Below are 25,432 nucleotides of genomic sequence, written 5' to 3'. Positions count from 1 at the left end.
CTTTTGAAACAACAAATCCCAGCAATCGACCTGTTTCTATACAGAAAACAAACTTGTGGGGATTCAACCGAATTCGATAATGCCTACACCTCATAAAGATTGCTCGTAGGTGGACAAGGTGATCAGCTCGACGTAAAGAATGAGCAGGAAAATCATCGAGATACGGTTGCACAATGTGCTTGATGTCATGAAATGCATAAGACATCGCCCGTTGAAAAGTGGCCCCGGCATTCTTAAGCCCAAAAGGTAATTTGCAATAAGCAAATGTCCCCCATGGACAAATGAATGTCGTTTTTGGTTGATCGGCAGGTAGAATATTGATTTGATTATAGCCCGAAAAACCATCCATAAAGGAAAACATTTCACTTCCGGCACAATCATCAATAATTTGATCGATATAAGGCGTAGGATAGTTGTCTTTTGGACAAGCTCGATTTATATCCCTATAGTCGATACAGATTCTTATTGTTCCTTGTTTCTTATTGACGGGAACAATATTCGATACCCAATCCGTTAACGGGATCGGATAAATGAAACCTGCTTTCAACAGCTTTTCGACTTCTGCTTTAATCGCAGCCGCTTTTCGAGGGTGAATTTGACGCAACCATTGCCGGATGGGTTTAGCATCCGGGTAGGTCTTTATTTCATGAACAACAATGGCAGGATCGATTCCCGGCATTTCCTCGTAAGACCAGGCAAACACATCGCGGAATTCTTGGAATAGGGCCTTGTAAGTTTGGATTTCATCTTCTGTACATGCGGCACCTATATGAATGTTCTCCTCAATTTCGGGCTTCACTGAAATATCAATGGGAATAGTACGAGAAATATTCCCTAAATTCAACTCTGAATCAGAATGTTTTGTTGGATCCTGAGCGTCTTTGACATATTCAGCGGTAAAGATAGATGAAAAATCATTTTCAAATGCATCATCCTTAGGTAAAAACGAAGATCTGTGATGGAGATCCTCCCATGGTAGATCATCTACACTTAGGATTTCGCGAAGTTGTTCGTCAGATGACACGACTTCGGGAAACGCTATCCGTTCTAAGGGTGAGGTGAAAAGTGACTCTTCACTGACCACATTCATTTGGTCGACCTCGGTTGAATGAAAGTCGGTAAAATACATGAGAGCTTCATAAGCAATTTCATATGGACTCAAGGGCATAGCATTACCGAATGAGTCTATCTCAGAGTCAGATGGGACAAACCAAGGATCATCATAAATAATGTTTTCTGATGTAATCATATGAATTGTTGCAAACGAAGGTTCTACGCTGAGTGGAGGGAGAGGAAAAGTTCCCAGTAAACCGGAATCCTTAACTAAACCTACACCAACGTCCCTATAAGGGATTGTCGTCTTACCGACATGCTGGATACTTTCTGAAGAGGCTGGGTCGGATGAAAAGTATGTCAGCTGATCAATAGTCACGATCTTACCGTTATGTGGAAATTTAATTACTCTGAAGACCGATGAAACGACTGCTGTCATAGCATATGACCAACTTCGACCCAAAAGAAGGTTGTAGTCTAGAGGGGCATCAACCACTTCCACATCCAGACTAACGATTTTACCTTCTACCCCTATAGGCAATTCCTGTAGAATACCAAACGGACGGAACCCACGGCCATCAAAGGCCTTAAGGATGGTGGGGGATTGGTTCAACGAAGGAGAACCAAGGGATCTCCAACATTGAATCGACATAATACACGTAGAAGCTCCCTCATCAATCACAGTCCTATGAATAGGCCTATTTTTGACTATCACTGGAATTTGGAAAGCCATTTGATGGGGGAGACGCGGCGTACTATTTTCTAGATCGAAGATCATTAGATTCAGATCCTGAACATCAACAGCTCCTATAGCCGACAAAAGCAATTTTCGTTGTGCTGGACATGATTGCAGCACTTCTAACGCCGACATTGCTGAGGGTGAAACAGCTAAGTCCTCAACAATGTTGTAATTCTGGGCCGCTCTCGCATGTGGATTGAAAGCAGACCTTCGAAGTACACCCTTGGCGGGCGGTTTAATTACTAAGTCTGGGTTAGGTTTCTCGATCTGTAGTGGATCGGAACCAGGAGCTGAGGTTGATGGATTAGAATGAGAAGATTCTGCTTCCTTACCATCAACTAGATTCTTACTACCATAATCTTGTGATCGAGTCGCAATCCTCACATGAGACATCATCAAAATGGGTTCTTCACTGGCATTCGAGGAAGAACCTATCATCTTATTCTCCTGCTCCGGAAATGGATTTTTTAACACAGCAGGAGTGGGAGAACCTTTGACTATTTTCACTACCTCGGCCTGATGAGGGCAATCTCTCGTAAAATGATCCTCTTCGCAAATAAGACAAGGATATCGAGGTTTACGCTTTTCGTCATTGGTTTCCGACTTTTCTGTTTTCTCCTTCGGAGCCTTGTCTGCTTTAGCCTTCTTCTTTCCTTTCTTCTTTCCACCGTTTTTTGATTTGGCCGTAGATGTCTCTACAGCGTGAATATCAGCGGTAAGTTCAGGAGAAGACTCTCCTGTCGGAGAATCGGGCAAAGTGATAATTGGAGTAGTTGAAGCCTTGGAAGACTTTTTCTTGCTCTTTGTATTCACGATACCAATCATACCATCAGCGGCATGAGATCCCGAAGGAGTAGCAGCGATTTGATTCGACTTTGGAAGATCCAGAATCTTCTCGTGTAACGTACCCGACTGAGTGTAAACTAAGTCAAGGTATTGCGCCTGAGCAATGACTTGCTCCTCAGTAACTACTCCGGCCTTAGCTACATCTTCAGTAATCCTTGGTAATAATGATTTAACAAACCATTCAGCTAAGATTTGGTCCGGGATAAAAACTTTCACTAGCCTTCTTCGACGTCTCCACTCATGAATTTGATCAGAAATATACGTGGAGGTTGATTGTTTTAGTGAAGTTAATAACTCCGTACCGTTATCGTATCTGACCGGTAACTGAAAGTGAGTTAAGAACGAGGTAGCTAACTGGCTAAAGTTGTAAAAAGAGGCCCGTGGTAACTCAATGTACCACTTGGCCGCGAGACCAATGAGTGTACGCTGGAAAAGACGTAGGCGGATCGAATCATCCGAGATAGAATTTGAAGCACACCAGAGGTGGTAAGTCATCACGTGATTGGACGGATCCTCTCCAGACTTAGCTTCGAACTTGGGTATATCGCTGGGCAACTTATTTGGCATTGGCGGCCAGAACGGAAGATATTGAATTGGATCGTTCGTTAGGCGCGTCAAGTCTGGTAAATCCAAAGTTGCGATAAACGGTAACTACCGGTTAGGATCTCTAAAACTCTGGGTCACAATACCAGCCCCAGGAGGAGGATATCCAGGATAACTAGGAACAGGAGTCGCATTTGGGATATTATATCCTCCTGGAAAACCAAGATTAACCGGACCGTACTGGGGTTGTTGAGGTTGTTGATAAGTGTACCCAGGATACGGTTGATACTGGTAAACCGGTTGTTGGACAGCTTGCCCAGGTTGATACTGTCCTTGGTACGGAGGTTGAACAAATTGAGGTTGAGTAGTGACAACCGTACTTATACCAGGCTGGCCTACAGGAATCTGGACCGTGGTTTGAATCGTAGATCCAGACAATGGTACAGATGTCTGAGGAGTGGTTACAGAGACAGTAGAAACCGGAGCCGTCGATACTCCAGAAGTAAGTATGGTAGATGTGGCGGTAGTTGCAGCAGCCGTTTGAGATGGAGTACTAGGTGCAATTGGCGGCTGAGTAACTACCAAAGTTACAGAGGTTTGAACACTTGACTGGACAGGTTGCAGTTGCTGGGGTGGACCAGAAACTACAGGTTGTCCAGCTTGAGGTACGGACTGCATACTTGGCTGCAACATCTGTTGACCCTGTGAAGGATCCCACACTAACATTCCAGGGTATTGACCCATAACAGGTTGAGGATACTGAGATCCATAGCCGGATTGATGATAGGATTGATAATTGTAAGGTGTAGTTCCCATACCTTGACCATACGATTGACCTTGAGGTGGTTGATAACCTTGATTTGAGTATTGACCTTGAGGTTGATAACCTTGAGGTAAATACGGATACTGGGGTTGACCTTGACCTTGAGGTTGGTACCCTTGAGGTTGATACCCTTGGGGTTGATACCCTTGGGGTTGCCATCCTTGAGGTTGCCATCCTTGAGGTTGATATTGATACTGAGGTTGACCTTGGGGTACATATTGAGGCTGGGGTTGACCTTGAGGTATGTATTTCCCTATAGGAGCGTACTGACCTTGAGGTTGCCCCCCAGACACGAATGAAGTACCTTGAGGTTGCCCCCCAGGCATTAACGGAGGTTGCCCCCCAGGCGGTAATTGGCCACCTTGAGGTTGGGAAACGAGAACTGAACCTGACATCATGTAAATGTCTCCTACATCCAATGGTACATTACCACTGTTTCCAACTAATAACCCATGATCAACGGGTTGAGGAGATGCTCCCGCAAAGGTACCAGAAAGAGATTGATACCCAGTAGGGACAGAAGGACCGCCATGTAAAAAAGATTCAGGACTTTGTGTAAACACGGACGACTGACCAGACATATTTACAGGAGTATGAATACCTCCAGGTGGAAAAGGAGTACGAGGTGTAGAAAAACCTAGCCCAAAGTTGTCTAGATAATTTGTTAACGAAAGGTACCAAGTAGTACTTCTAGGAGGACTGTAAAAGATAGATTCACGCTCCCTTAGATCAAGGGTAATTTGATCTTCAGGATCAGAGACGCCTATTTCTTCCTCTGGAACAAGTTCTTCAATAGCAATCAAACCAACAGGAAGATTTTCGGTGATAATCCTTTCTATTCTCGGTGAATCAGGAACACTAGGAGTCGGAGTGATAGGTTCGGATATTTCTGCTTCTTCGCCTGTATCACTAGCAGACGAAAAACTACCAACAAGCCCAGAAACTGTAACAGCTTCGGGATTATAACCTGTCTCTAAACTTTGGTAATCTGGATGGACCACCAAGGAAGATTATCCTTCTTCAGGTGAACCTACTCTACTGCCACTAGGAGGAGTTACAAGGACCTTTAAACCTTCTAAATGACTGGACTCGTCTTGAGGAGGTTCACCCCTAAGTCTACGGGATCTTCTCAACAATTCGGCCACAGAAACAACTTCAGGAGACTGGCCCCGCAGTCTACGGGACTGTCTCGGTAATTCCACCACAGCTAAAAACTTTTAACTACTACACACGAAAACAAAATAAAATTTCAAATCAAACCACCTAAAGTCTCTAAAGAACCAAACAAATTTGAATCACACGCCTAAAGAATCTAGGGCGTCAAACCAAACACAAACAGTAGTCTTCCGGACCAAAAGCGCTAGTTGGTGATGAAGCCCAACTTCACTGGATTCAGTACAGAAATGGCGGGTGGAACAGTTACCCCGGCAACCTGCTTAATGAATAGACTGGACCAAGTTCCTCCACTTTAACCGTCTCGAGTGAAGTGAACCCCCCAGAAAATCCAAGTGAGTATAACTGACGTCTGCTCCAGGTACAGTGGGACCTTCCCTCCACCGTCACCTCGGTAGAATCCTAAAGATAATGGCCACTAAGGTTACCAACCGCAACAAATGCACCTGGGGGAACAGTCTAAACTCCGACAGCATGCAAGGGCAGAGTAGCAAGCTCAATCCCCTTACCGACTCCTTGACAATAATCCAAGGTTTACCGACAAGTGACCCCTGGCTCCTCGACAATAGTTAATCCGAGGTTTACCGTTTGTAATACGTGCGTGTCTGGCGTCATTCCCAACGAGGGGGGAATGATCCCCTCACTGGTTCGGACACGAGCTCGTGCTTCTCCTTTAAGAGGAGCTTTCCCAGAGTACAAGTGAGACAATTGGATTTATTCTATCACAAGATAAGCTACTTGTTTGGTTTTGTTGTCTTGGAGAGTTAATTACTCACCTACTCCAAGACACTAGCCTAATCTAAATTGGTGCTTCAGAGCCCTAGTAAATAAAAGTTACTATTTCAATTTTACTTTAAGCGTTACTTTTATGGTTGTTCTTTAAAATCACAAGGTAGTGGAAGTGAAACCAATGGTGTGTAGACTCGACTCCAACCACTACAAAGATGCACCTAAGATGATTTACGCTACTTTCCTTTTTCAATGAAATTCTTAACTAAGAGAGTTGAGAGAATGCAAATTTTTAGAGAAAACAACTTCCTTAGAAAAGACAATCAAAGAAACAATTCTCTTTTTCTTTTCAAGCACACAAACATGACTACTCTTTACTTGCACGAAAAACTCTTTTTCTTTCAAAACTTTCAAAGCTACTTGAAACAAGACTTTTAAAGAAGATTTTTTTGTATTTTTCTTTTAATAAAGCAAATAAATCTAATTTAACAAAAATCAATCTTAACAACTATTAAAATCTACGAAAATTCACTCACGAGCAAACTAAAAGGTAAATTTACTCTAAGCAAACTTAACGAGGCCAAAACCTACAAGGATGTTTCTAGGTTGTTTTACTTGACCAAAATCAAATCAAGGACCAGCTATTGCAGAATCAAGAGCTGATCAAAACAAAACTCAAATCTTTTTGTTCTTTTTGTAAAATGGAATTCAAGACTTAATCAACAAGCACTTTGAAATTTGACCAAAGAGACAACTCAACAGGTTGGTTGCTCACACGGGTAGACTTACGACAGATCCGACTCTTAAGAAGGTTGACCAAACCAGAGAGATCTAAGGCTTGACAACTTCCACCATTAAAGTCACTACAGGATCTACTCAAAAATCAAACCCTAGGCTTAAATTTCAATGAAATCCACTAAAACACTTAATGCTATAAAAACAAGTTCAGGTGAAGATTCTTGGCAAGGGACTAATGAATCTGGGCAGAAAAAACTAAGAAACAACAAAATCTAAGAGTAAAAAAAAGCAAAAAATGGAGTTTTCTCAAATTTTAGCAGGGGGACGCAGGCAACCCGTTAGCACAGGTGCGGGCCCGCTCTGTGCACACAGCGAAAGTGCGTCCAGGGATGCACTGTGCAGCACTCAGAGGGTGCGTCCTACTGAAAAACTCAAGAAAATGCAAAATAAAACTAATCCTAAGCTAACCCACCCAGAGACAGAATCACAGAGCCAAAACCAGAAAAATAAACCAATTTTCTCAAAGCAAAGTTCACACAAAAGAAAAGACTCTTCTCAACAATGGATTCCCCAGCGGAGTCACCAATTTGTCACATGGAATCAGTCAAAAGTGCGGACACAACCGACCTTCCTAGAAGTCTAAGACATTCTAATGACAAACAAAACAAACTGGAGCTATCCTTCTCTAAACATGCATTATGATATGAGAAATCAAGTGTTTCGTTCTTACCTTTGTCCAAACGTTGTTGTAGAAGTCCAAGCTTTGTTGATCTGGATGAGCTCCTCCTTTTCTCCAAAACCTGCAATCACCAACAGTCAAACAATTAAATAGCACCTAATTATAACATAAAACAAAGCATATCCAACATATAGACCAAGGAGTACATGAAATAATCCATAAACAACAAGTTATTGAGAAGAATGGACCAATTTGCATTAAAGGTAATCAAAAGGAACCATTACAACCTGAGCCTTGGTGTTGTGCAAGCTCCTTCCAGGGTCCACAAGAGTCTTCCTCTACTTTGACAAAGCTCACCCACTTCCAAATAGAACAAGTAAAGATGACAATCTCTCCTCACAAGCTTCTAAATGGGAGTCCTAATTCCTGCAGCATTTACCCTTAGAAATCTATAGCTTTCAACCTCCCCTCCTTCTGGCCCAATGCCTGTATTTATAGTACTCAAGAGGAGGTTAATCAGGTCCACCATCAATGGGATAGTCCCCTCTTTGGATGGGATCACTCCCTTATTGATGGGATAAGTTCCTCTTTGATAGGAGTGCATGAACCATCTGGAGGCGCCCAATACACGTCGAATAACCTTCTAGAATGCTCTAGAAATGACCACAAGTAACTTTTTAAAGATGAAACTTGCGCATTCTAACTTTTACAGGGGGACGCACCTGTCCCTTTACATACAGAGCGTCTTCGGACGCAGCTTTTGTGAACATTGGGAGCGTCCCCGCTGGTAAGTTTGAGAGAACCTGTGTCCCCAGAGATAAATACATTTATACAAGACTTTCTCTCTTTTTGGAGTTTGACATGGAGAGCAGAGGCATAAGACTTGCCTAAGAGGGTAGCATGACTGTTGATTGAGCCATACTAACTGTAAATAGTCATGGTGACATTTTTTAGTGTAACACTTATGAAATGAGGAAAGGAGGTCCATCAGACAGGAGAGAAGCTGCCTTCAAGGCTTCAGGCAAAGGCGAGTACTATGAGTCAGGACACGTGTCAGAAGAAGAAGAAGAATCAAATTTTGTCAGAAATCTTCAACGGGGTACTGGGCAGTTCCGAGGTAAGTTACCTTTCAAATGCTTTGCTTTTGGAAGAGTCGGTCACTATGCTGCCAAATGTCCTCACAAGGATAATATTGATAAAGGGAAGGAACCTATTAGATGGAACAAGAAACAGAATGCAAATAAGAAAAGCTATTATACTCATGAAGATAGTGATGGACTTTCAAATAGTGACGAAGATGAACGAGGTAATAAGTATAAACTTTTAATGGCTTTTAAAGATGATGACTACATGGATTCTATAGATGTAGAAGGTTTTTATAAAGAGATATCTAATCTCAAAATTTTCTTAGAAGAGAAAAATGTGATTATTGATTCTCTGCAATGTCAACTGGCTGAAAGGGAAAAACATCTTGAAAATTTGGAATGTGAAATTGTTGGTCTTAGAAAGGAGATTGAGAAAACAAAAGCTATTAATCTTAAATCTTTTAAAGGATCTGAAACTCTCGATGAGACTATCAATGTGCAGCATTCTCCACTAATTAAGACAGGTCTGGGATATAATGAAGAAACATCTCAAGCATCTACCTCCAAAAGTTATCTTGATGTAGCAAGGAGGAGCGTGCAAAGACCTAATAGAAATCATCAGGTATATCAGGGACAATTTACCTCAAGAATAAACAAAGACTATCAAGAAAATCAGGGGCAAGCTACCTTAAGGACAAATAGAAGCTACAATCAGCCTCAGGTAAAATCTTCCCAATTTGCCTCAAGAATGGATGCCAGTAGAAACTACAATCGGTTGGATGATAGATTTAATAATCGTAGGAGTTTCTTCAATGGCCAATGCTTCTCTTGCCATAACTTTGGTCACAAAGCAGCCCAATGTGTTGCCTATAAGACAATCATGACTAGAGAAGCTCAAAAACAAAGAATATTACTGGGATCACGAAAAGGACTTATAATAACTTTTTAGCCCTTGAAAATGAAGTTGAATGTTCTATTTGTAATAACTTTGGTCATGAAGATTCTGAATGCAGGAGCAGGTTTTGGAAGACAACTCAGAAGGAACAAACCTCAAGTGCCAGAACATGGAGAATGAAGGAACCACAACCAGAAAGATGTGGGATAGCCTTTTATGCAGAAGGACAAGAAAATCTATGGTATATCGACAGCGGATGTTCGAAGCATATCACAGGTGATAAAGAAAAACTTGAATCATATACTGCATTAGAAAAGGGAAAGAAGGTTTCTTTTGGAAACGATGCCCCTGCAGCCATAAAAGGAAAAGGCACTACTCAGTTGAAAGAAAAGGTCAAGGCTGGAAATGTTTTCTATGTTGATGGCTTGAAGCATAATCTACTGAGTGTTAGTCAGATGTGAAATCAAGGAACCGAGGTAATATTTCGATCAACTGGATGTAGTGTTCATGATCTTGATACAGGAGAAACAGTGATCAAAGGCAGAAGAACTCCAAATAATCTATACATATTTGAAGAAGTACAACAACAATGATATTTAAGCAAGGATGATGAACACTGGTTATGGCACCAGAGGTTGGGGCATCTAAGCTTTTCAAAAATAAGGAAAGCATGCAAATACCAGGCAGTTCACGGTCTTCGAGATATCAAAATTCCAGACAACACCATATGCAAATCATGTCAGTTCGGTAAGCAAACCAGAACTAACTTTCCTGAGAAGGAAGGATCAGCTAGCAGGCCTCTTGAGCTAGTCCATACAGATGTATGTGGTCCATTTAGGACAAGGTCACCTCGAGGAGAAGAATACCTTATATTATTCATTGACGACTTCTCCAGGTTTGTTTGGTTAGGACTTATGAAGCACAAAGACGAAGCATTCGAAAAATTCAAATCCTTTAAAGCCTTGGTTGAAAATGGATTAGATTACAAAATTAAGTGCCTCAGGTCCAACAGAGGTGGGGAATTTACCTCAAATGAATTTTTTGATTTCTGTGAAGAACATGGAATAAGAAGGGAATTCTCTACAGCTAGGACTCCTCTGCAAAATGGAGTGGCGGAAAGGATGAACAGAACAGTCCAACAAATGGCTCGTGCTATGCTTGATGAGTCTCGAACTCCCGCAACTTTCTGGGGTGAAGCTGCATATGCTGCAGTTGTTGTTCTCAACAAAACAAATGTCCGAATGAATAGCACTCAAACTCCTCATGAGCTCTAGTATGGTGAGACTCCTTCGATAAAGCATCAAAATTTTTGGGAGCAAATTCTATATTAAGAATATTGATGAGCAACTTGGAAAACTTGAACCTAGAGCAGATGAAGGCATTCTCCTTGGTTATTCTCCCTACAGCAAAGCATATAAGTGTTACAATAAAAGACTTGGAAGAATTGTTGACAACATTGATGTAGTGGTTGATGAAAAAGGATACATCCCTAGGCAAGTGAATCATGAAAATATCGATGAGGATGAAGACTACTCGCCAAATCAGACATATGATGAAGAAGAACCCCAAGAGGCACCAGAGGAACAGATAAGGATAGAAGAAAAGACTCCATCCAGGTACATTCAGAAGAATCATCCAGAATCTCAAATTTTGGGGCAGAAAGAAGCAGGTATACAAACAAGAAGAACAATAGCAGAAGCTTCAAGCTATTTGGCATTGCTCTCTTCCACTGAACTGCAAAATGTAAAAGAAGCATGCAAAGATGAGTGTTGGGTTAAGGAAATGGATGAAGAGCTTGAGCAGATCGAAAAAAATAACACTTGGCAGTTGGTTCCTAGACCAAAAGACAAAAATGTCATAGGAACAAAATGGATCTTCAAAAATAAGTTGAATGAAAATGGGGAAATGATTAGAAGCAAGGCCAGAATTTTTTGTAAAGGGTATGCTCAACAGGAAGGAATAGACTTTGAAGAAATTTTTGCTCCCGTTGCTAGACTTGAGGCCATCAGAATGTTCCTTGCTCTCTCTAGCTTCCAGAAGTTCAAAGTATTTCAAATGGACGTAAAATCAGCCTTTCTGAATGGAGACTTAGAAGAAGAAGTGTACATAGAGCAACCAGATGGCTTTATCCTTGGGAATGATCCAAATCTTGTATGCAGACTTAAAAAGGCTCTCTATGGGCTTAAACAAGCTCCAAGGGTTTGGTCCTACCACTTGGACAAATACCTTCATCAACAAGGTTTTTCAAAGGGATGAGCAGATAGCAATCTTTATATAAAAATTGAAAATGACAAATTGCTAATACTTGTTGTGTGTGTAGATGATATTATCTTTGGCAGCAACGAAGAAGCTATGAGTCAAAGCTTTGCCTTGGTGATTGTTGAGGGGCCCGAAGTCGGGTCAACAACAAGGGGGATACCCACCCGGTCCGGAACCTGGTTGGCGGCTCCTTGCCCGTTTGGAGTAGCGGGTCCGACTGGGGGTAATGGGACCAGTTTCCCAATGTGATGGGTGTGTGTGTGTGTGTAGAGTCTGATGATATTAATCTAGAGGTTTTTCTAAACTAGTCTCGATTCTAACTGCTAAACTAACTCTATGCTAATGTAATATAATGAAGAGAAATACATCTGATCTATGCTAACCCGGGGTGTTTTTCTTTTGTTTATGCGATCTAGAAAGATTTCTAACAGCAGTTGGTAATAAAGATCATTCAACTCATATCAGAATATAAACCAATAAAGATAAACCATTCTGCATAAGAAGTTAGGCAGAATAGTTGTGAACAGCATATCGCATAATCAGTCTTCTATATGTTAAGCATGATTAAATCATCCCACCGTACAGAAGTGCCAAATGGTAATGCAGACATTCATACAATAACATATAAAGAACTCAGCTACATATCACTTTAGGGATACTAGCAGAATCTAGTCAAGAGATAAAAGTACCATTTATGACTAACTTCACCAATAAACTTCAAGTAATAATGATTTATTTCTACTTGTTCTAACATCTGCTAAGAGTACAGAAGTGCAACATCAGTAACAGATATTAAAATGCAAACATAAATAAATCTTGATCCATCTATTCATCAAAAACCTCCTCTGAGGGTGCAGAAGTGCATGTTCTGAGGATAAGTTTTTTGACAGATTTCCGGACCCTTCTCCAAAAACCATGAGAAGGGTTAAATACTACTAACTAATCAATCTTAATTACATGAAATTAGGGAATCGGCTTCAAATGACCGCCCTTTTACTAAAAGCAACTTTATTTCTAAACTTAAAATCTAATTTCTGACCGTTTCTGTATATTCTCTTTAGTGCTGTCAACAGTGCAACGTTTTCCTGGGAAGAGTCAGCTGGCCGCTTTCTTCTTTTGCTCTAGAGATAAAAGTGGAAATAACAGGAGCTGGCACTTCCTTCCAGCAGACCAGAAGATATTTTCAAAAACCTTTCTCTAGCTGGGTGTATTCGCCACGTGTATACTTAGCATAACCCAGGTTCTTCTCAAACTAATTTTGTTGTTGCTGTTTTCGGTTTCCGGTCGTGCGAATGACTGAGTGGGTTAGGAGTCATGCTGTATGGACATCCCCCTGTTTTAATAATTGTTTCCGTTCTTTGTTCCAGGTTTTCCTGAAGCGTCTTCCTTCTCATGCGCTTCTTTCTCTGCTTTACCAAGTCTGAGCTTCAGGATCTTTTCTGAACACGCTACTTTTGTGCGCCTTTGACTCTGAGTCCTGAATAGTCTAATTTCATCAGTGCTGGTTGGCTGATAGTCTGGAATCTGCGGTTCTGCTGCATGCGGCATCCGTTTGCGGAGGCATTCTCTCTTTACTATCTGATTGGCGCTTTCCTCTTTCCCTCAAATGTTTCCTGCATATAAACTTATATTAGTTGCGTGTCTTGCAATCTACGCAAAGAAGAAGGGAAATGAAAAGATTTGACGTGAAAGTATTAATCTCTAATGAATGCATAACCCTGACATTCATCATGACTTGACTCTTCGATAAATGTAATGCAATCATTCCTAGATACTCAAGCATGCGGTCATTAAATTCCTTCAAGGTGCGCACTTAATCCTGGGTTTATCGTGTGATAAGTCTTTTCAGATCGCAGATCGCAAATCGCAGATATCGCAAATTTTGTTTAATGGTTATGCCGTATAGCGCGATGCTTGCGATTTGCGATATCGCATATCGGCGATCGGCATTTCTCGAAGGTCTTCTTTTAAAGGGGCGCGTGTGATGTATGCGACGCGATGAACTTCGCATCGCTCCTTCGCAGTCTTGCTTTTCGCGCTCGAGCAATGCTTCGGCCTTTCTTTGCGATGCGATTTAAGCCTTAGGGAGAGAAATACAAAAACTTTAGAGAAATATTTTTTTGGATTTTTGTTCAGGGTCCCCTCTTTGCTTGACGTTATTGCTAATGTCAAGTGAAGAAGGGGGGTTGTTGGTGACCACAACAATGGCGATTCACTGTGAAGAACCAGTTATCTCTGCTTGTTCTATTGCATTTTCACTTCCAAAACAGAAAAGTTTTCTTATGCCTAAATTTTGTTATGGACAGATAGAGTATTACCTTTTATCCTGTCAATGATGCTTCATCACAACTTCTTATTTCATTCTAATTGTTTGTTTCCTCTGGGTTATTTCTTGTATTCATACCTAGTCATTACTCAGTCTTTTCAAAGACAAAATAAGGTCTTCTCTACGTACTGGCTTTGTAAAGTATGTTCCTTTGTCGTAGGTAGAGCCTCTGCTGCCTGCAAGCATCCATAGCCTCGACAGGGTTACCATGTTATCCAGCAATGATCCTTTTTCCTGCTTGAGGTTATTTACAACATTCCAGAGAAAAACCCTTTTGACACTTTTTCTTTCTTTTTTTAATTTTTTATTCTTTAAAGAACAATGTCTTGGTTTGGTGGCCAAATTATGACACAGTCATCCACTTGATTTACACTTTTGCTGAACAAGCTGGCTCGTGATGAGACCCCTTGTCTTTCGATTGCAACAATCTTGAGTCGTTGCCCTGTTTTGATAGACAGTAGTGGCAAAGTCAACAAGTTATAATATCTGTGATCATGATAAGCCGGCTCGCGATGAGACCTCTTATTCTTTGAGATATAGTGTTTTCTTGGATTGTTTCTCTGGATGCTGCGATTCTCCTTAGCAGGGAGGAAGTCATTGTTTTTCCTTAAGAAAGCTCTGGACGACAATAATAGAGTTTAAGAACAGCAGTTTTACAGAGAATACTTATTTTGCTATCGATGATACTTTTCATTGCATTGGCATAAAACAATTTTTTGCTAAAAGTTACTTTCATCCCAGATTTCTTTGTAAAGTTGAAACTAACATCACATTCAGGCTAAAGTTAACTCTACCTGTCAATAATAAAAGTCAGATTTTTCGAAAAGTTTTGCTATTTATACAAGTGAAATCAAAATCTGATAGAGAAATGGTATGTTTCTTCATGAATACTATTTATGATCGTTCACAACCAACCCTATTTATGAAAAAAAAATGGAAAACTAACGTAAAAAAAAATAAAAAATAAAAAATAAATAAATAAAAAATAAAAAATTAAAATTATCCTACAAAAACAGAAGGATGACCTTCTATGGGAAATACATTTTGAGGATTTGTCCGTTTACAGGTAGAGAATCTCTCCTGCCTGTCAAGTCCTGCAACACAAAAGTCGATGGGCCTATGACTTCTACGATTTGAAAAGGACCAAGCCATAGCTTCTGGAATTTCGTATGTTTGCCCTTTTCTTCGTGAGCCTTATCCCACTTCAAAACTAAATCACCCATCTGAAAGTTTTTTCTGGTCATTATGTTCGAATCAAAAGAGGATTTTATCAGCCCTTGGTGGTGAGCATGGGTTTTCTTGGCCTGCTCTCGTCGTTCTTCTAACTTGATTATTTCCATTTGCCTTAGTTGTAAGGGAGAAGTAGGTACTTCATCAATGTATTGCACTAAGGACAAGGAGGGAATGAGTAAGTGAGTAGGAAGAACTGCTTCTCTCCCGTAAACCAAATTAAAGGGAGAAGTCCCGATAGAGGCTTTCTTGGTAATTCTGTCTGCCCATAAGGCGTTTACCAGCGCTTTGTGCCAATTCTTTTGGTTTTGGTCGACTGTCTTTTTGATGATCCTGATTAGGTTCTTGTTCGTTGATTCAGCCAACCCATTACCTTGCGGATAGTAGTTGGTGGAATACTTTAGTTTGAACCCTCTTTTGAGTGCGAACTCAGTCATGGTATTTTCAGAAAAATATGAAGCGTTATCAAATATTAAGGCCATTGGCAATCCAAACCTAGTAATGATGAACTGATCTATGAATTCAACAATGTTTTCAGAATTAGCTGTCTTGAGAGGAACTGCCTCTACCCATTTAGTAAAATAGTCAGTTGCAGTGAGGATATACCTATGCTGTTTAGAGGAGTGAGGAACGATCTCACCTATTATGTCCAGGCCACATTGGCTGAACGACTGTTCGATGTTAACCGGCTGCAGTGGCATGGATGACTTCTTTTGTTTCCCTGCAGTCGTTTGGCAGACTTGGCATTTTCTTACGTGATTGTATGAGTCTTTGAACAGCGTGGGCCAGTAGTATCCTGCACGTAAGATTTTGTGTGCGGTGGCTTCTCCAGCATAGTGTCCACTTGCTGGTCCATCGTGGAGTTCCTGCAAAACCTTTTCGGCTTCAGTTTTCTCAAGACATCTAAGAAGCACAGAATCATAGTTTCCTTTAAACAAGACATCATCTACGAGCTGATATTGTTTAGCTTTCAACCTCAGGGCTCTCTTTTTGATGTGATCCAGGTGAAATGGAGCATATCCGTTTTTCAGGAAATAAATGATGTCAGCATAAAATGATTTTGCGTCGTTTAGGCTTACCTCATACGTGTGTACCTCTTCAGGCGATTCTTCGGGGATTTGCGATGCTCCGGCTAACATCTTGCAGAAGCCTTGGCGTCTTACGATGTGTGTCGGCTTGATTTCCAGGTCGTATTCTTGCAAGGTGGTGATCCAATTCGCTCTCTTTTCACCCACGTCTTTCTGAATCAGGAGGTTTCTTACCACTGGGAATGGTACTATGACCTTGGTATGGGCCTTTAGCAAGAAGGGTCTGAAATATTTGACCGCTTTGAAAATGGCATACGCCTGTTTCTCTACGTCCGAATATTTCAGTTCAGCACCTTGTAAGTTTGAGCTAAAGAATGCGATTGGGGCTTCTGCCTTTTCTTGGTTTGCCTGGGTCAAGATCGCAGCATAAGAATTTTCTGAGGCAAACGTGTATAAGATGAATGGTTCTGAAAAATTTGGGGTTGCTAGGGATGGAGCGTTGATGATGGCTTGTTTGATTAAGTTAAACGCTTCGTGCTCGTCTAGACCCCATTTAAAGTTTGAATTCTTTTTTATCATTTTTTGTAAAGGAGAAATAATACGTGAAAAATCTGGGACAAATCTTTTCACAAAATTGATCTGTCCTAGGAAAGATTGCATGGTATTTTTGTTATGGGGCATGGATATCTCGGAAATTTCTTTGATTCTGTGAGGTTCAATGTGAATGCCCGATTTGGACACTATGAACCCTAACAATTTTCCTTCACTCAACGCGAAAAAAGATTTCTTCGGGTTAAGCGAGATTCCATGCCTTAAACATCTTTGAAAGATTTGCTTCAAATCTTTGAGATGGTCGCTTCGGTTCTTGGAGTACACAGTTATATCATCCAGATAAATCACTACTAATTTATTGACTAACCCTTTGAACGCAATGTCCATATCTCTTTGAAAAGTAGCGCCGACGTTGATCAGACCGAACGGCATCTTCCGATACGCGTAGGTACCCCATTTAGTTCAGAAGGTGGTTTTTAGATGATCGTCTGGGTGTACCAGCACTTGATTATATCCTGAAAATCCATCTAGGAAAGACATCAATTCTGAGCCTGCTACAGCCTGTAATATTTGCTCCATAGGTGGGAGGGGAAAATTGTCTTTCTGACAGGCTTTGTTGAGATTCCGGAAGTCGATGCAGATTCTAATATCTCCGTTTTTCTTCCTAATAGGTACCATATTGGATACCCATTTGGAATGTCTGACCGGGAAAATTATTCTGGCTCTCAACAACTTATTCAGCTCAGTTTTTATCTGATTTTCCAGGTTGGGGTGGATTTTCCTGAGCTTTTGTTGGACAGGTTTCTCGTTGTCAATCATAGGGATAGTGTGCTGAATGATAGAAGTGTTATAAGTTTTCAGCTCATCGTAGTTCCAGGCAAAGACGTTTTTGTACTGTCGTAGAAGACGGATGTATGCTGACTTTTCTTCAGGAGCCAGGCCTTGGCCTAGATTGACGTTTTGGGGTTTCTCTTCGGTTCCTAAGTTCACTGATTCGTAGTTCAAAGTTGAACTGTAAAGTTTGGCGTTATCTGACCTTTTGAACCGACTTTTTAAGTCATACAAATCTTCTAATTTGACCACTGATTTGGGTATAGCATTATCAGTGCCATTTTGTTGTATTTGGTGGTCATGACAGTCCTCGTCAATTATCTGTTTTGAGTAGGATCCTTCAGAGGTAAGGAAACTTACGATGTCTGGGTCGTCGTTGAATACTCTCCAGTTGGTGATGTTGTCAGGGATAGACGGTTTAAAAATTAATTCTATGGAAAACCTATCTGGACTAAAGTCTTCGGAGGGGATGAGTCTGGAGGCTACGTTTGCTAGCAGGTCTGCGCTTGCATTGTGAAGTCTTAGGATTGATGAAATATTGAATGCTGTAAAATGCGCAGTGAGATCTTGCACTAAAGATTGATAGTGCTTTAAATGACTAGACAGGCAGTGTATGGTGTTACGTACCTGTTTGACGACGATCTCGGAATCTCCAAAGACTTGAAGATATTTGACGTTGCAGCCAATTGCTTTGTATAGGCCTTGCACCAAGGCTTCGTATTCCGTTGTGTTGTTCATGCAATCGAACTCCAGCCTGCATGTGAGCATGGTCTTATTTCCGTCCGGGCTAATCAAGACGCATCCTGCTCCCGCTCCCTCATTGGACTTAGAGCCATCAAAATATAATTTCCAAAATAAGGAAGTATTTACAGGGTTATCTAAGAAACTAACACATTTTGAATCATCAGTCTGGGAAAAGTTTTCTACTTGGGACACGACTGAATTTTCTAAATATGGTGATATGTGAGAATTGAAATTTCCAAGGAAAGAGTCTACCGAGTAGTTGCCTATGATGCTGCTGTTGTATGCTATGGCTTCGTTCTCTCCCTCCAAATCCGTCACTATGTACTTTTGGTGCAGTTCTCGTTCAACCTTTATTTGATTTGGCTTCCCGTTGAAGGGTAACCACATGTGTGACCAGTCAGTCAAAAAGTATCCGTGGAGCTTCTCGGACCAATCCCTGCTAAGAATTAGACCATAAAATTCAAGGATGTCAGCAACTAGAATATCGATGACCTGGCATACCTTGGGGTTGGACGACAGTCTTATGTTCACTTGATTAAGTTCGCCTATCACTTCGACTTGTGATCGATCAAGTTGAACTATGCGCACTGCGGATTTTTGCGGTTGAACATTAAGTTTGGAACATATTGACTTGGGTAGAATATTGGTTGAAGCACCAGAATCAACCAAGCAGTTATGCACGTTTCTGTTAAAGATCTCATAAGTGAGGAGGAAAGGAGGAGTGTGAGATCTAGACCTCCCTCCAATCAAAGAGATGTCATTTGGATCGATTTTATTGATTGCGTTGATTGGGGGTCTTCCTATATTATGGGAAGCTATAGCTGTAGGTAGAGGTGCAGTAGGTACGGCGTGTAACTCTTTCATCATGATCTTCTGTTGGTGTTTCAATTTGCTCAACTCGTACAGGGTGATATTAGCCCTAGTCTTCTTCATGTCGTCGATGATGTTATACTCCATTTCATCCGACACTATTAGTGTCTTTGATGGAGGCGATTGCTCTGATTGGACTGGACTAAATGAGGTCGCTTTAGGGGTTGTCTTCTTTGTTGCGACCTTTTCTTTCGCTGGAGGGCTTGCGCCCTTCTGTTTTGGGGTAGTCTGGGGAGGATCAAGTTGATTTCTGCTTCATGTGTTAACCGGAAGTGCTTCTTGATCTTCCTCTTGTGGGAGGATGAAATCCCACATTCCTTGCAGTTCCACCACTTCTTCGTCGTCGGTCTGCGTTTCGATGGTGCTCTCTTCTTCTTCTTCTTCAGATTCCACATTTGAGACCACGTTGGGTGGCTTCGTCTCCATAGGGGGATTTCTTTTGAAATTCCTAAAAGGCTTTCTTGGGGACGATTCTGCTACTTGCTTTCTTATGTCAATCATCTCATTAGACATGGCTTTCAAGACTTTTTGTAATCCTTCCATGTCGAAAGGATCCTTCGTTTGCTTCTTCTTGGTTTCTTCTTTGAAAGAGATTTTCTTAGATTTACGCTCTTCGATTGTAGATCTCTTTTCTAGGGCTACTACGCGTCTTTCGACTGCTAATGCCTCAACCAAGTTTTCGACTAAGGTTGTCTTGCTTGCGCTATCTACGAAGATGGCCAAGTTTGAAGGTAAGGCCGTGATGTACCAATCGCATCTTACTTCCTCGCTGGGCTGGGAAGCAGCGGGGATTTTATTGAGGATCTTGTTGAACCGTAAGTTAAAATCTTTAATGGGTTCCCTAGCCTCAGCTTTAAGATTGGACAGATCGTTGATTAGTGTCGCTGTCGATCTATCATCGCCGAATTTGGTGAGAAATTGATTTTGAAAAATATCCCAGCTGGTGATAGATCCGGAGGGTAGCGAAAAGTACCATGACCCGGCTGTCCCTTGCATCATATAGGGGAAGAGTCGGACCATGGCATCTTCGTTGGTGACCCTGTTGAGATTAACAAAAAGCATGAAATTATTGATATGTTCTTCAGCTAGCATTCCAGTTTCTGGATTGAACTTTGGTAACCACTTCTCAGGATGGGCAGGTATTGGACTCAGGGGTGGAGGCATTAAAACCGCCCCAGGTTTGTTCCATGGAGATTGTGCCATCGCTGAGTTGCTGGTTAATAAAAGTGCAGAAGATGATCTTCGAGGTTGAGAAGATAGAGATGTTACGATTTTTTACGATTGTGGAGGAAGGGTTGCGGAAGATGGATGAGTGATTTGAGGTGGAGATGTGGGTGATTGACTTCACGGAGAGGGAGTTGAAATGGACGAGGTGGATGAAAGAGTCTCTCTGTCAGACTCTTGAAGTGCTTTCCTTGCTCTTTTCCTAGTGGGGAGAGGGATTTCAGTTGGCGGAATGCCAAACTTCTCACTCTTCAATCGGGTCAGGGGATGAGCAGGGTTGTATTGCGAAGTCAAGCTGCCTTTAGATTTATCAGATTTCTGGTTAAAAATAGAGAATCCCTGGAGTTTACGGATCAAGGTTTGAACTTCAGGGGGATCGACAATAAGTTGTTCTGATGTATCGGGATGTATAGCAGCGGTGGATGTCCGAGCGACTTCCAGTTCCGAGTTTAGTCGTACAGGGGAAGTCGGGGAAGTTGGTGAGGGTGATTTGCTCTTAGAATGGTATTTGAATTTTGAATTATGCGCCATTCATAGCTCAGGCCCTCCTTCTAGCGCCAGAAATGTTGAGGGGCCCGAAGTCGGGTCAACAACAAGGGGGATACCCACCCGGTCCGGAACCTGGTTGGCGGCTCCTTGCCCGTTTGGAGTAGCAGGTCCGACTGGGGGTAATGGGACCAGTTTCCCAATGTGATGGGTGTGTGTGTGTGCGTAGAGTCTGATGATATTAATCTAGAGGTCTTTCTAAACTAGTCTCGATTCTAACTGCTAAACTAACTCTATGCTAATGTAATCTAATGAAGAGAAATACATCTGATCTATGCTAACCCGGGGTGTTTTTCTTTTGTTTATGCGATCTAGAAAGATTTCTAACAGCAGCTGGTAATAAATATCATTCAACTGATATCAGAATATAAACCAATAAAGATAAACCATTCTGCATAAGAAGTTAGGCAGAATAGTTGTGAATAGCATATCGCATAATCAGTCTTCTATATGTTAAGCATGATTAAATGATCCCACCGTACAGAAGTGCCAAATGGTAATGCAGAAATTCATACAATAACATATAAAGAACTCAGCTACATATCACTTTAGGGATACTAGCAGAATCTAGTCAAGAGATAAAAGTACCATTTATGACTAACTTCACCAATAAACTTCAAGTAATAATGATTTATTTCTACTTGTTCTAACATCTGCTAAGAGTACAGAAGTGCAACATCAGTAACAGATATTAAAATGCAAACATAAATAAATCTTGATCCATCTATTCATCAAAAACCTCCTCTGAGGGTGCAGAAGTGCATGTTCTGAGGATAAGTTTTTTGACAGATTTCCGGATCCTTCTCCAAAAACCATGAGAAGGGTTAAATACTACTAACTAATCAATCTTAATTACATGAAATTAGGGAATCGGCTTCAAATGACCGCCCTTTTACTAAAAGCAACTTCATTTCTAAACTTAAAATCTAATTTATGACTGTTTCTGTATATTCTCTTTAGTGCTGTCAACAGTGCAACGTTTTCCTGGGAAGAGTCGGCTGGCCGCTTTCTTCTTTCGCTCTGGAGATAAAAGTGGAAATAACAGGAGCTGGAACTTCCTTCCGGCAGACCAGAAGATATTTTCGAAAACCTTTCTCTAGATGGGTGTATTCGCCACGTGTATACTTAGCATAATCCAGGTTCTTCTCGAACTGATTTTGCTGTTGCTGTTTTAGGTTTCTGGTCGTGCGAATGACGGAGTGGGTTAGGAGTCGTGCTGTATGGACATCCCCTTGTTTTAAGAATTGTTTCCGTTCTTTGTTCCAGGTTTTCCTGAAGCGTCTTCCTTCTCATGCGCTTCTTTCTCTACTTTACCAAGTCTGAGCTTCAGGATCTTTTCTGAACACGCTGCTTTTGTGCGCCTTTGACTCTGAGTCCTGAATAGTCTAATTTCATCAGTGTCGGTTGGCTGATAGTCTGGAATCCGCGGTTCTGCTGCATGCGGCATCCGTTTGCGGAGGCATTATCTCTTTACTATCTAATTGACGCTTTCCTCTTTCCCTCAAATGTTTCCTGCATATAAACTTATATTAGTTGCATGTCTTGCAGTCTACGCAAAGAAGAAGGGAAATGAAAAGATTTGACGTGAAAGTATTAATCTCTAATGAATGCATAACCTTGACATTCATCATGACTTGACTCTTCGATAAATGTAATGCAATCATTCCTAGATACTCAAGCATGCGGTCATTAAATTCCTTCAAGGCGCACACTTAATCCTGGGTTTATCGTGTGATAAGTCTTTTCAGATCGTAGATCGCAAATCGCAGATATCGCAAATTTTGTTTAATGGTTATGCCGTATAGCGCGATGCTTGCGATTTGCGATATCGCATATCGGCGATCGGCATTTCTCGAAGATCTTATTTTAAAGGGGTGCGTGTGATGTATGCAACGCGATGAACTTCGCATCGCTCCTTCGCAGTCTTTCTTTTCGCGCTCGAGCAATGCTTCGGCCTTTCTTTGCGATGCGATTTAAGCCTTAGGGAGAGAAATACAAAAACTTTAGAGAAATAATTTTTGGGATTTTTGTTCAGGGTCCCCTCTTTGCTTGACGTTATTGCTAATGTCAAGTGAAGAAGGGGGGTTTTTGGTGACCACAACAGTGATGCAGAAAGAATTCGAAATGTCTTTGATTGGAGAACTGACATACTTTCTTGGATTGCAAATCCAACAAAATGAGGGCAGTATCTTCTTGTCTCAAACCAAGTACCTCAAGCAGATTCTGAAGAAATATGGCATGGAAGATTCGAAACCAGTATGTACCCCTATGGTTATAGGATGCAGTCTCAGTGAAAATGATGAATCAACAGCAATACATCAACCAACCTATAGATCGATGATTGGAAGTCTACTTTATTTGAAAGGTACACGACCATACATCATGCATGCAGTGGGAATAGTTGGAAGATTTCAAGCAAATCCAAAGGAAACTCATCTTCAGGCAGTCAAGAGAATCTTCAAGTACCTTCAAGGAACTCAAAACTATGGCTTATGGTATCCTAGAGATACAGATCTCACACTTCATGCTTACACAGATGCAGATTGGGCTGGAAGCGTGGATGATAGGAAGAGCACAAGTGGTGGTGCATTCTTTATGGGTTCCAGATTAGTATCTTGGTTCAAAAAGAAACATAGTTCGATTTCTTTATCTACAGCTAAAGCGAAATATGTGGCTGCTACATCTTATTGCACTCAACTTCTTTGGATGATGCAAACCTTGTAGGATTTTCAAATCACTTGTACTCCACCTGTCTCTATCTTATGTGATAATACAAGTGCAATAAGAATTTCAAAGAACCCTGTCATGCATTCAAAGACCAAGAACATACATATCAAATATCACTTTCTTCAGGAACAAGTGCTTGAGAAAAAAGTCAAGTTGGAGTATGTTCCTTCTAAGGAACAAGTTGCTGATATACTCACCAAACCACTGCCCAGGGAAACTTTTGAATATCTTAGACAGAGGCTGGGAGTAGTTGATGCTTCATCCTGCTGTTGAAGCTTGTCTGTTTCAGAGAAAAGATGGTGTACGTGAGTTGGATGAGGGGCATCCGCGTACATACGTCGATTTATGCAGGTGCAGTCGCGTATATGGAGTTCTGAAGAAAATCAGCAAGGACAAAATCTGGTTGAAGAGAGTCTGATATGGGTTTGTTAGAGACCATTAGGCACAGGTTCAGGGGGAGCAGATAATCTTCTAATAATGCATTGTTTGCATTACCTTAGAAGCTCTTGGTTCTAGTACTCAAGCTATTTTTGGTTTAGGTGGATCAGCTGCAAAAAGGAGAACAGAAGGAGAACATGGTTGATGATATATACAGTGATTATCAGATGTTGCTGATAGTAGTTATTGGTGATTTTCATAGTCTTGATATTTCGTCTCTATGTCATGTATATCTTCTTTTTATCAAGGTCATGTAACGACCTATTTTGGTTTCCCCACTATGCTTGGGATGATTGATGCAATGTGATTGGTTGTCATATGTAAATTTCTGATGTATCCCCACTTGGTTGGGTGATGGTTGTATGTATCGAGTCTTGTGGTGATAGGAAGGTCTTTTATGATAATTCATGGTTCCTCTTGAAAAACACCTTTTTGCAGATCTTGCCTACAGTCAGGGGGAGTATGTTCAGCAGAGAAAATATATCAGCATGTACTCAGGGGGAGCACAGCCCTTTGCCCTTGATGACAAAGGGGGAGAATGACTTTGAGGATCTTGGGGTTGCCATCAAGTCCAAAGGGGGAGATTGTTGGCATTTTGTCACAGGTGTGGCCCTATGGTACATGTGTTGTCCTTGATGGCAACTCACTTTGGTGTCAGACCTTAGTTCAGGTGCTCAGAATGAAGGAAATCTTGTATATGCAGGATCACCTTGTCGAAGACGTGTATACACGCGGGTTATACTTTCAGAAGTCATGTATGTGTATACACGCACTTTCATGCACAAAAAAGCGCGTACATGGTGGGAAACCTATTTTTGGTCCATGGTTGTTAGTCCTTGGAATTCAAACCTATGGTTTTGGACCATGGTATCTCATCAGAAGTGTTGACCCCAGGTTTTGGGTCCTTGGTATTGGTTTATTATGGTTTTGGACCGTGGTATTGTGGAGGGCCTAAAACTATAAAAGAGGAAGGAGATCATGTGACAAGGAATTATCTGAATTATTATTGAATATCTGATAATGTACGAGATCTGAAATATTGGTGATTAGCATTGTGGAGCAGATCTGGATCTGAATGAAGGAGGAACCTTAGCGAAAAGAAGGATAAGTTCTATTGATGGGTCATAATCTCTTGGATTGAATGATAATATATTTGCATGATTTTGATCTGTTATATCTGGCACATGTGTGATCTATAAATTTGATAATCAAGGTTAATTAGTGCCTGAATACTTGAAAGAGTGAATTATGTTTTTAGATCTGTACGCAGCTTCAGTTCAGATAAGGCGCGTATATACGCAGGTTCAGTGAAGGAAAACAACGTATACGTAGGTTGTTCCATACGCAGAAGCAT

This window comes from Pinus tabuliformis, chromosome 1_1, assembly GCF_031772625.1.
Source record: "Pinus tabuliformis cultivar Carrire ecotype Pingquan chromosome 1_1, CPIR1, whole genome shotgun sequence".
Taxonomy (NCBI): domain Eukaryota; kingdom Viridiplantae; phylum Streptophyta; class Pinopsida; order Pinales; family Pinaceae; genus Pinus; species Pinus tabuliformis.
Note: the sequence above shows the minus strand (reverse complement) of the source record.